The following is an 8,638-nucleotide window of genomic DNA, read 5'->3' on the forward strand; positions in this document are numbered from 1 at the left end:
ACCCCTCCCTCCCCTCCCCCCAATCTTTCTCCTTACCACTCCTTTCCCTTGGATCCATGACCCATGCCTCCATTCAGAAAATAGCAGGCTTCCCGGGTATATCACCCAAACATTGTATAACAAGCGGTACTATGACCAAGTACATACTGTCACATCAAGGCTGGACACGGCAACCCAGTAGGAGGAACAGGGTCCCACAACCAGACAAAAGAGTTGGAGACTGCCTCTGTTCCCATTGTCCCACAAGAACACTAAGCAATTCAACCAAAATCTGCCTGCAGAGGACCTAGCTCAGACCCTTACAGGCTCCCTGATCTCTGCAGGCCCCCATGAGTCCCGGTCAGTTGATTCTGTGAACAGTTGTTCACAACAACAGTTGTGTCTCTGAGCCCTTTTGTTCTTGTGATCCTTCCTCACTCTTCTCTTCAGGACTCACTGAGCTCCCATTAGGCGCTGCATAGAGGCTCTCTGGCATCTCTAAGGATGATTATGTGAAGCTCTGGTACCAGATGAACTATACATGGAAGGTTTTCTGGCTGGGTTGATGTCCCTATCTCTCCTTTTGAAGCCTTGCTTGGTGATATCCAATTCAGATGACTCAGATGTAGCCCCCATTCCTAGGAGTATTTACTAGAGTTATTCTCTTGGATTCTATAGAGTGTCCACTCTACTAATTATCTTGGTTTCTTCCATTTTTCCCATTATCAGCTTAGCTTCAGTCCCCCACCACTTGGCCCCAAGTAGAAATTTTAAAGTGTATCAGAACTTACCAGAAAACACAACTTGCCGGGGAAGGAACAAAGAGTCACCTGTCTGGCTTGACCAGTCCTCCAGCCATTTAACTTTACCACCTTTTTAGCTCATTGTTTCCCAGACGATTTTGTGATGTGTGCAAACTTGAAGCCCATTCCCACTCATGTAACTAAAGCCGTGGAAGACCAGGTTTTTGTCTCTGTGAATACTTGCCTGGGTCTCAAGCAACTTTAATAGACCCCTTTATCAAAAACACAATAGAGATGTTGAAAAGGCAGACCAGTGCACAGTCAAAATGACAAGAAGTCAATAATCCAGATAAAAAAGGAAAAAAAAAAATCCAGGTTATTTCATCACCTTTTACTTGGGCCTATATTGGATGATTCTGTGTAAATTGAGGGTTTTGCTGTCTCTGAGGCAGCTGATGGCACTGCTGAACTAATGTCTGGGTTGACAGTGCCTCTGCAACCCCTGAGAGTAGAGAATGTGCTTCAAATATAAAGTCTCTGAGGCTCAGACTCTGACTTCCTTTACTCACAACATTCATGTCTTCCGAACTTAATGATTTTAGAGTCACCATCTCCCTGAACTCTAGGCGTCTTAGTCAATTATGAAGATCACAATTACACAGCAAAAACTTCTGAATCTAAGTAAGTCCTAGTAGGTAACTTGAGCTCCTTCCCAAACCAATCCTGCCCAAGCCTGGTCCAAATAACAACTTTACCCAGTTGCATAGTCCAAAAATTCTACAGTCTTTATAGATGCCTGCTCCATCTAATAGTCCTTATCTTAGCTACTTAGCAAGTCCTGCACTGATATTAGAGCTCCAATATGAATTTTATCACCTCTCGCTTTTCTGAATTTTGCAGTCAGCCCCAATAATCTATTTTTAGGTTTTGAAAAAACACAAAACAAAACAAAACAAAACAAAACAAAAAACCCAAACCAAAGCAACAACAACAAAAAACCTACACCTATAACTGAGTCCCCTGCTTCTGACCTTGCTATGCCAGCCTATGGCACTCATGTCAATCTCATAAAATATTCAGAAAGACCTCTGATGACAGAAAATCAGATCATGTTTCACATGCTCCTACTGACTGCTATAAACTCATAGTCAAGTACCTCCTAGTCCCTCACCAGTCTGCTCTAGCCTCATCTCGCTGTGCTTTGCACATGGCAAGCTCCTTTCTGCCCCCCCCCCAAAAAAAAATCTTATACTGACTGTTACACCCTCCTTGATTGGTTCTCTGGGGATTATGGCATACAGCATGCTTCTTATGCACTCAGATACAATTTCCAGGCATTCTATCTAAAGTAATATCTAATCTGCTGCCAGTCTCTCTGCATTAATCCAACAACCGCCTCATGAACATGTACCCAAATTAGCACTCAGATCACATGAATGCAATATTTACCTTGTTTAATAAAAGTAGCTATTAAAGTAAAGATATTCAGAAGGACAAAAGTTTGTTTAACCTGCTGCAGTTTCTTTATTACTTATGGAGAGGTAGGACAGGTGTGGGATGCATATGTCACAGCCAGAACACAAACAAGAGGCAAGGGAGAGGGCAGAGCCAACTCTGCAAGCAGGCTGTGATGTGTTTCCTTAACGAATGGAATGTCGTTTTAAGGCATTTTCTCTTTCTGTACACCAGCATTTAAATAGGATGTTTATTTGCACGGGGTTTCCTATTTTGTTTCTTTCTCATGTTTTAATGAGCACAAATTAAATGAGTGGCCATAGTGCTTCTTGTTTTCCACAGCAATCACTTTTTTTGAGTGTTAGAATGGAAAACAAGATGCAAAGACAATCTTTCTTAAAATCAAGGCCTGGGGGATGGTGAAGAAGCTGCACTGAAGCTGGAGTCATGTGGCCATTAAACCTGATTGTGAGCTTAGATATGCCTTAGAGATAAAGCTCAGTTCTCCTCATGGATTTCTGTATGGAAGTAGGTGTCAGAGCATCCCTGATACGGTTGAAGCCTCGAAGTAATCTAAGTAGGATTCAGAATTTAATTAAACTCTCATGTGCATATGATAGTGGATCTTAATAAAATATTAAATAAAATATATCCTTTGCTCATCATTTAAATTTTCAAATAAAGAGAAAAATATAAAATGTACCAATATTGTAAAGCACTTGAGAAACCCAGTCTTGAGAGCTTTATCTAAAATAAAAGAGACTGTATCTTCTCCTACTCAAATATTACTAGAAAAAAAAATAGAATGATGACAATAGGCTGGAGAAATACGAAGCTGTTCAAGAAAAGTACCAGGCAGTCACCCTGTTGACTCCTTGACTCCACAGCCTGGATGAGCTCTGCATCCCTCTCCTAAGACATAGTAAAAATGAAGTTGTGGGGCTTGAGAGAAAATGCATCTGGGGCACAGAAAACTGGGGCACTACCTTTAACTGTAGCAAGCCTTTGTTGTTCCCTCAGATCTTATTTCCCTACCCATGGCTTTATTAAAGAAAACAAGAAGCTAGCATGGAGAGCTGTGGTATCTTTAGAAGTATGCCATCCTAGCAGCCTGGGATTCTACTTTACTTTTGCTCTAAGTAGATGTGGATCATGGTTTCAGTGTGATCTGTATGAGACTCTGACTGAGAGACAGGCCACATAATTCACGAACATGTGAGATTACTCTGAATATGGAAACGAGGTGGTAAAATGATTCCGCTTATCTTTAATTTTGCTATACTTTTTTTTTCAAATCTTTGTCTCAGAAACTGCATGTCACTCATCATTTCCAGAATTGTTAAACACAAACAATTGAATAAAATACAAATGTTCAATATGGATGTATCAAGATCATGGTCCTATCATTATTTTCATTGCTTGCCATATCTGCTCCTCTCCTGTATCAGCCAGTCTACCTAAACACTGGCTGATATTTCTTTCTTTAATGTAAACACAGGATAGATATTCCTTTGATATAAAGGAATACCATAGACTTCTGAATAACCAATTCCTAAAATCAACAGTGTGCATGGTAGTCCACACCTGTTCCAGCATTTAGAGGTAGAGATAGGATGGTCAAGCAGTCACGGTTATCCTAGGTAAATGGTGAGTTCACGACTACCACAGATGACGTGAGAGTCTATTCTGAAAAAGAAAATGAGGAAGAGAAAGAAGAGCGAGGAGGAGGAGGAGGAGGAGGAGGAGGAGGAGGAGGAAGAGGAAGAGGATAAAGAGGAGGAGGAGGAGGAGAGTTAAAAACAGAAAAGAAGAAAGAAGAAAGCAGGAAAGATGACAAAAGAGGAGCACTTGATGGTGGGATAGATACTGAAAAGGGAGATAAAAAAAGATAAGGAGAGGAAGGAGGAAGGAGAAATTCTCACTAACTTATCACAGCATGAAAAGGAACACCAGGGGGTACGTGGACAGGACTGGCGATGCACTCATTACTTAGGAGACACAATGGGGTGATTTCTTAGGCAATTTATTTGAAATTCAGAGGAAACCTTTGTAAAATCCACAATCCCCCCCAACCAGAATATTCCACAAATATTTGTACCGAAGTTAAAATAACACTTTTTTAAATATCCAATAGAAACAATTGGAACAAGCTTCACACAAATTGTTCAGTTTAAAGCTTCACCATGATATTGCAAGAGTATACTTGCATAAATAAAACTGCAGGAGTAAAATACCAACAGACATTCTAACATGGAAGTGTGACTCTCAAGGAAACTCACCCATAGACAAATAACTACAGGCAGTTGAGGAAGGCTGAGAGGGTGTGAAATAGTCTCCCCAATACCAAGTTTCAGCCTTGAAATCATATAATTATTTAGATACAAGTAGCAATAAACTGACTGAGCAGGATATCTTTATAGATTTAGACATATACATACATACACACATAGATACATATGTATACACACACACACACACACACACACACACACACACACACACACAAAATGAAGGGAAAATAAACCCTGATTCTGAGAGGAAGCAAGAAGATATGCTACACTGGTAAAACTGGAGGGAGGAAAGGGAAGGGGAAAAATGATATAAGTATATCTTAATTTAAAATAACAAAAATAATAAAACAATTAAAAATAAATAACTCTGTCTTTAAAACTTTCCAGAAAACAATGAAGTCAATTCTCATTATAAAGCCAAGGAATGTAAAGTTATTACACTATGATCCTGACGTCAGTTTTGATATATGGATCAATTAGGCTTCAGGCATCCAGTGTATTATTTGCCCTGCACAGTGGTCCTTGAACAGCATGGTCACATCATGAGCATGAGACATCCTCCTTTTCCTCCTCTCCTCTCCTTATCTCCTTCCTCTGTGCCTCTGTCAGAAGAAGAGTCTGCATCCTCTGTTCTCATCCTATCGATAAGGCACATCATGGAAGCAACAGTAAATCACAGAAGGATGGATTTTGAGTAATTAATGATTCATTGTGCCATTTCTAGCATGCCTATATTTTATTTCATTTTTATTGCTTTCAGTAAAACTTGCTGGTGGCACTTAATGAATTAGTCATCTATTGTTTGGTGTTTTATTATTTACAAAGTACTGTCAAGTCAAGTATTGAAAAGATTGTCATTATGTCCCTATTTAGATGAGAATAAGGGACCTAGAAAGACAAAGACTGACATAGCCAACACAGCCAAGTTAAATTTTAAAGAATTAGGTATTGAATTTGACTGTGCCCCTGATCCTGTCTGTTTCAATTTCCCACAGGAAGTGGAAAGGTAAAATCCTAAATCAGAAAATAAGAGGGCTCAAGAAAGTATTTCAGTGAAAAACTCTGGACATCAGCAGTCTCTCTTCTCTCTCTCTCTCTCTCTCTCTCTCTCTCTCTCTCTCTCTCTCTCTCTCACACACACACACACTTCCTCTCTCCATATCCATCTATCTATCTATCTATCTATCTATCTATCTATCTATCTATCTATCTATCTATCTATCTATCTAAAATATTATATATGCATACATGTAATAAATACATACATATATATATATATATACATTACATGTATATTACATGTGTGAGCACACATACATACACACACACACACACACACACACACACACACACAAAGCTATACAAAGCCAGAGCAAATTGAAGGAAGCTGCTTCCAGCTCAGCATATTTTTTTTCTGGATAGAAACTGAAGCCATTTTGTAAATTTCCTAAAACGCATTAAACAGAGGGAGTAGATGTGTTCTCTAGTTTTAAGTCTTGATTTATGTAGTATCAGCAAATACTGGTACTGTATCCCATAGGGCATCACTGCTATGCAGTTCTCAGCATCCTTAAATAAGATTCTAATAAGTAATAATAAGTAATAATAATAATAAAACACAAAGTATTCAGAGTTCTGATGTGACTATGTGAAAACCTTAGACAAGTCCAAATTTAGAGACGTTCTAAAGTAAAGCCTCAGACAGAGGATTTTTAACAGTTCCGGTGTCATGGTAGAGGAAAACTAAATTCAGAGAGATTGTCAGTATATTTGAGACTGAAGGGACCTTCCAAATAAATGTAGTATTATTCACAAAAAAATATTTCCAGCAATGTCTGTGTGAGTGCAAAGAACAAAACAAAGCAACCAATCAAATAAAAAAACCTTGTATCCCTTCTCTGTAGCATCACTGGTACCCTGCAAACTGACAGTCCACGTGACATGAGATGGAGTGGCAGAAAACCAGTAAGGCACCGAACAGAAGGAAACTTGTTTACCCCCAGAGCTCGAGTCTCTAGCGGCATATGTAGCAGAAGATGGCCTAGTAGGCCATCATTGGGAAGAGAAGCCCCTTGGTCTTGCAAACTTTATATGCCCCAGTTACGGGGAACACCAGGGCCAAGAAGTGGGAGTGTGTGGATAGGGGAGCAGGGTGAGGAGAGGGTATAGGGGACTTTTGGGATAGCATTTGAAATGTAAATGAAGAAAATATCTAATAAAAACTTGAAAAAAAAAAGAATTTTCAGACATCAGAAGTGAAAATAAACCCAAATACGTGGGTAGGCCTTGAAGCAGTTTGTTTGTTTGATTGTTTGTTTAGAGATAGGAACTTGATTTAATAAGAAAATTAAAAAAAAAAAAACACCAAATGGTAAGGAACATATATGAGAATGGAAGTGTGAAGGAGGAGGGGAGAGGGCATTTTAGGGGGAATGATGGAGATTGAGTTATAATTGAAGGGCATTTGTGAGGCAGAGTGAAAACCTAGTGCAGTTGAATGTACCAATAAAATGACTCCTAATGCTATTCTTCTATACTGCTAGATGGACGCTTTGTTCTGCCATAATCAAAGAGGCTTTTTCCTGTAGCAAATAGGAACAAATAAATACAGAGACCTGACAGAGAGAGAGAGAGAGAGAGAGAGAGAGAGAGACCTTGGAACATACAGCTCTAAGTGATATATCTTCATCAAATCCCTTTCCTCAGATCTCAGGGAACACCATAGAAGAAGAGGCAGAAAGAGCAGGGAACACAGAAAGGATGAAGGGCACCAGGAGAACGAGACAGTCTGGAGCAGCAATCACATGGCCTATATAGGGCTATACCAGGTTTCTAGCGTATATACTATGGATTTCAGTTTTGTACTTTGATAGAAATATTGAGTGAGCGAAGGTGTGGTTCTCTGATTCTTATGCCTATTAATTTTCTATTGTCTTGGCTTATCCAATGTTGATATGATGGTTTTTATTGTATTATATTTTATTCTGCTATATTTTGTTACCACCTTTTCTAATGAGGGGCAGAAAAGGATTGGATCCGGGTAGAAGAGGAGATAGGAAAGAACTAGGAGGAGTAGAGGAATAGGTCGTTGTATTCAAATTATACTGTATGAGAGAAGAATCTATAATAAAAATGAAAAAAAGCAGTTACACAAATAATTATAATCTAATAATGGTTTAAGAGGAACGATGCCCCAGGTTCTCTTTAACCCTCAACATTATTCCTGGAATCTATTAATATGCTATATTACATTATAATGTGAAATTAAAACTTGGGATACATTAATGTTGCTAATAAACTGATCCATAAATTATTCTGTGGTACTTTGGTGGAACAATGTAAGAATTGTGAAGATCCTTAAAAGTAGAAGAAGGCAGAAAGTCAGAGAGAATGTAACGTAAGTGGATGAGAAGAGAAATGTAGTGGTTATTGCATTAGTGATGGAGAGGGAGGCCACTAGCCAAAAATTATAGACAACCAATATAAAATGAATGCAACAAATGAATGAATTTTCATCTACAACATATTGAACTTTTTGCTAATACAATGGTTCCCCCCAATAAACTGTATTCTACTACCAGTCTACGAAAAGGAAAACTGTTATAGTTACGTTAAGTTACTGTGCTTGGGATAATTAATTGCAGCCATAATAGACAACTGATTAAAAGTAGATGGGAATCTCTTTATGTGTAGCCATGTCTAGAGAGGTTGGTCACAAACTGTGTAACCGGTGAGAGAAAGTGGAACTTGAAAGTAAAGCCAACCTGTACAAACAGAAACGCTAAGCAGGTGTTCTGACCTCTCCGTAACCAGCTCTGAATCGAAAGCTTCCTAGTGATTCTGCACATTTAAATCTTTTATCAGAGCATTTGTTTCTATGTCAGTCAGTCAGCAAGGAGTAGAATCTGGGCCAACACTGATAGCAGATTTACACCCTAATATATTCCAAGTCAAGATTTTCATACACAATATAGAAAAGGTATTGGTATCAACAAGCCCCACAAAATTGGGCTTTTTTTTTTTTTTTTTTTTTTTTTTTTGTTTTTTGGAACATTCTTTGCAACTCTGGCACAGTGCATTACTTTTGCTCTTCATCGTCTTGCTCTGCAGCTTCCTTTGCCCTTTTTGCTCAGATGCCAAAGAGTCAGGCCTTGGCATAAGCCATTCGGA

General features: G+C 38.8%; 1 pseudogene; it reads right to left on the reverse strand.

Annotated features, from left to right (window-relative positions):
• Positions 1-8,546: 8,546 nt before the first annotated feature.
• Positions 8,547-8,638, reverse strand: part of LOC110334819 — a 747-nt pseudogene continuing 655 nt past the window's right edge.

Source organism: Mus pahari, chromosome 1 (genome assembly GCF_900095145.1).
Source record: "Mus pahari chromosome 1, PAHARI_EIJ_v1.1, whole genome shotgun sequence".
NCBI classification, from domain to species: domain Eukaryota; kingdom Metazoa; phylum Chordata; class Mammalia; order Rodentia; family Muridae; genus Mus; species Mus pahari.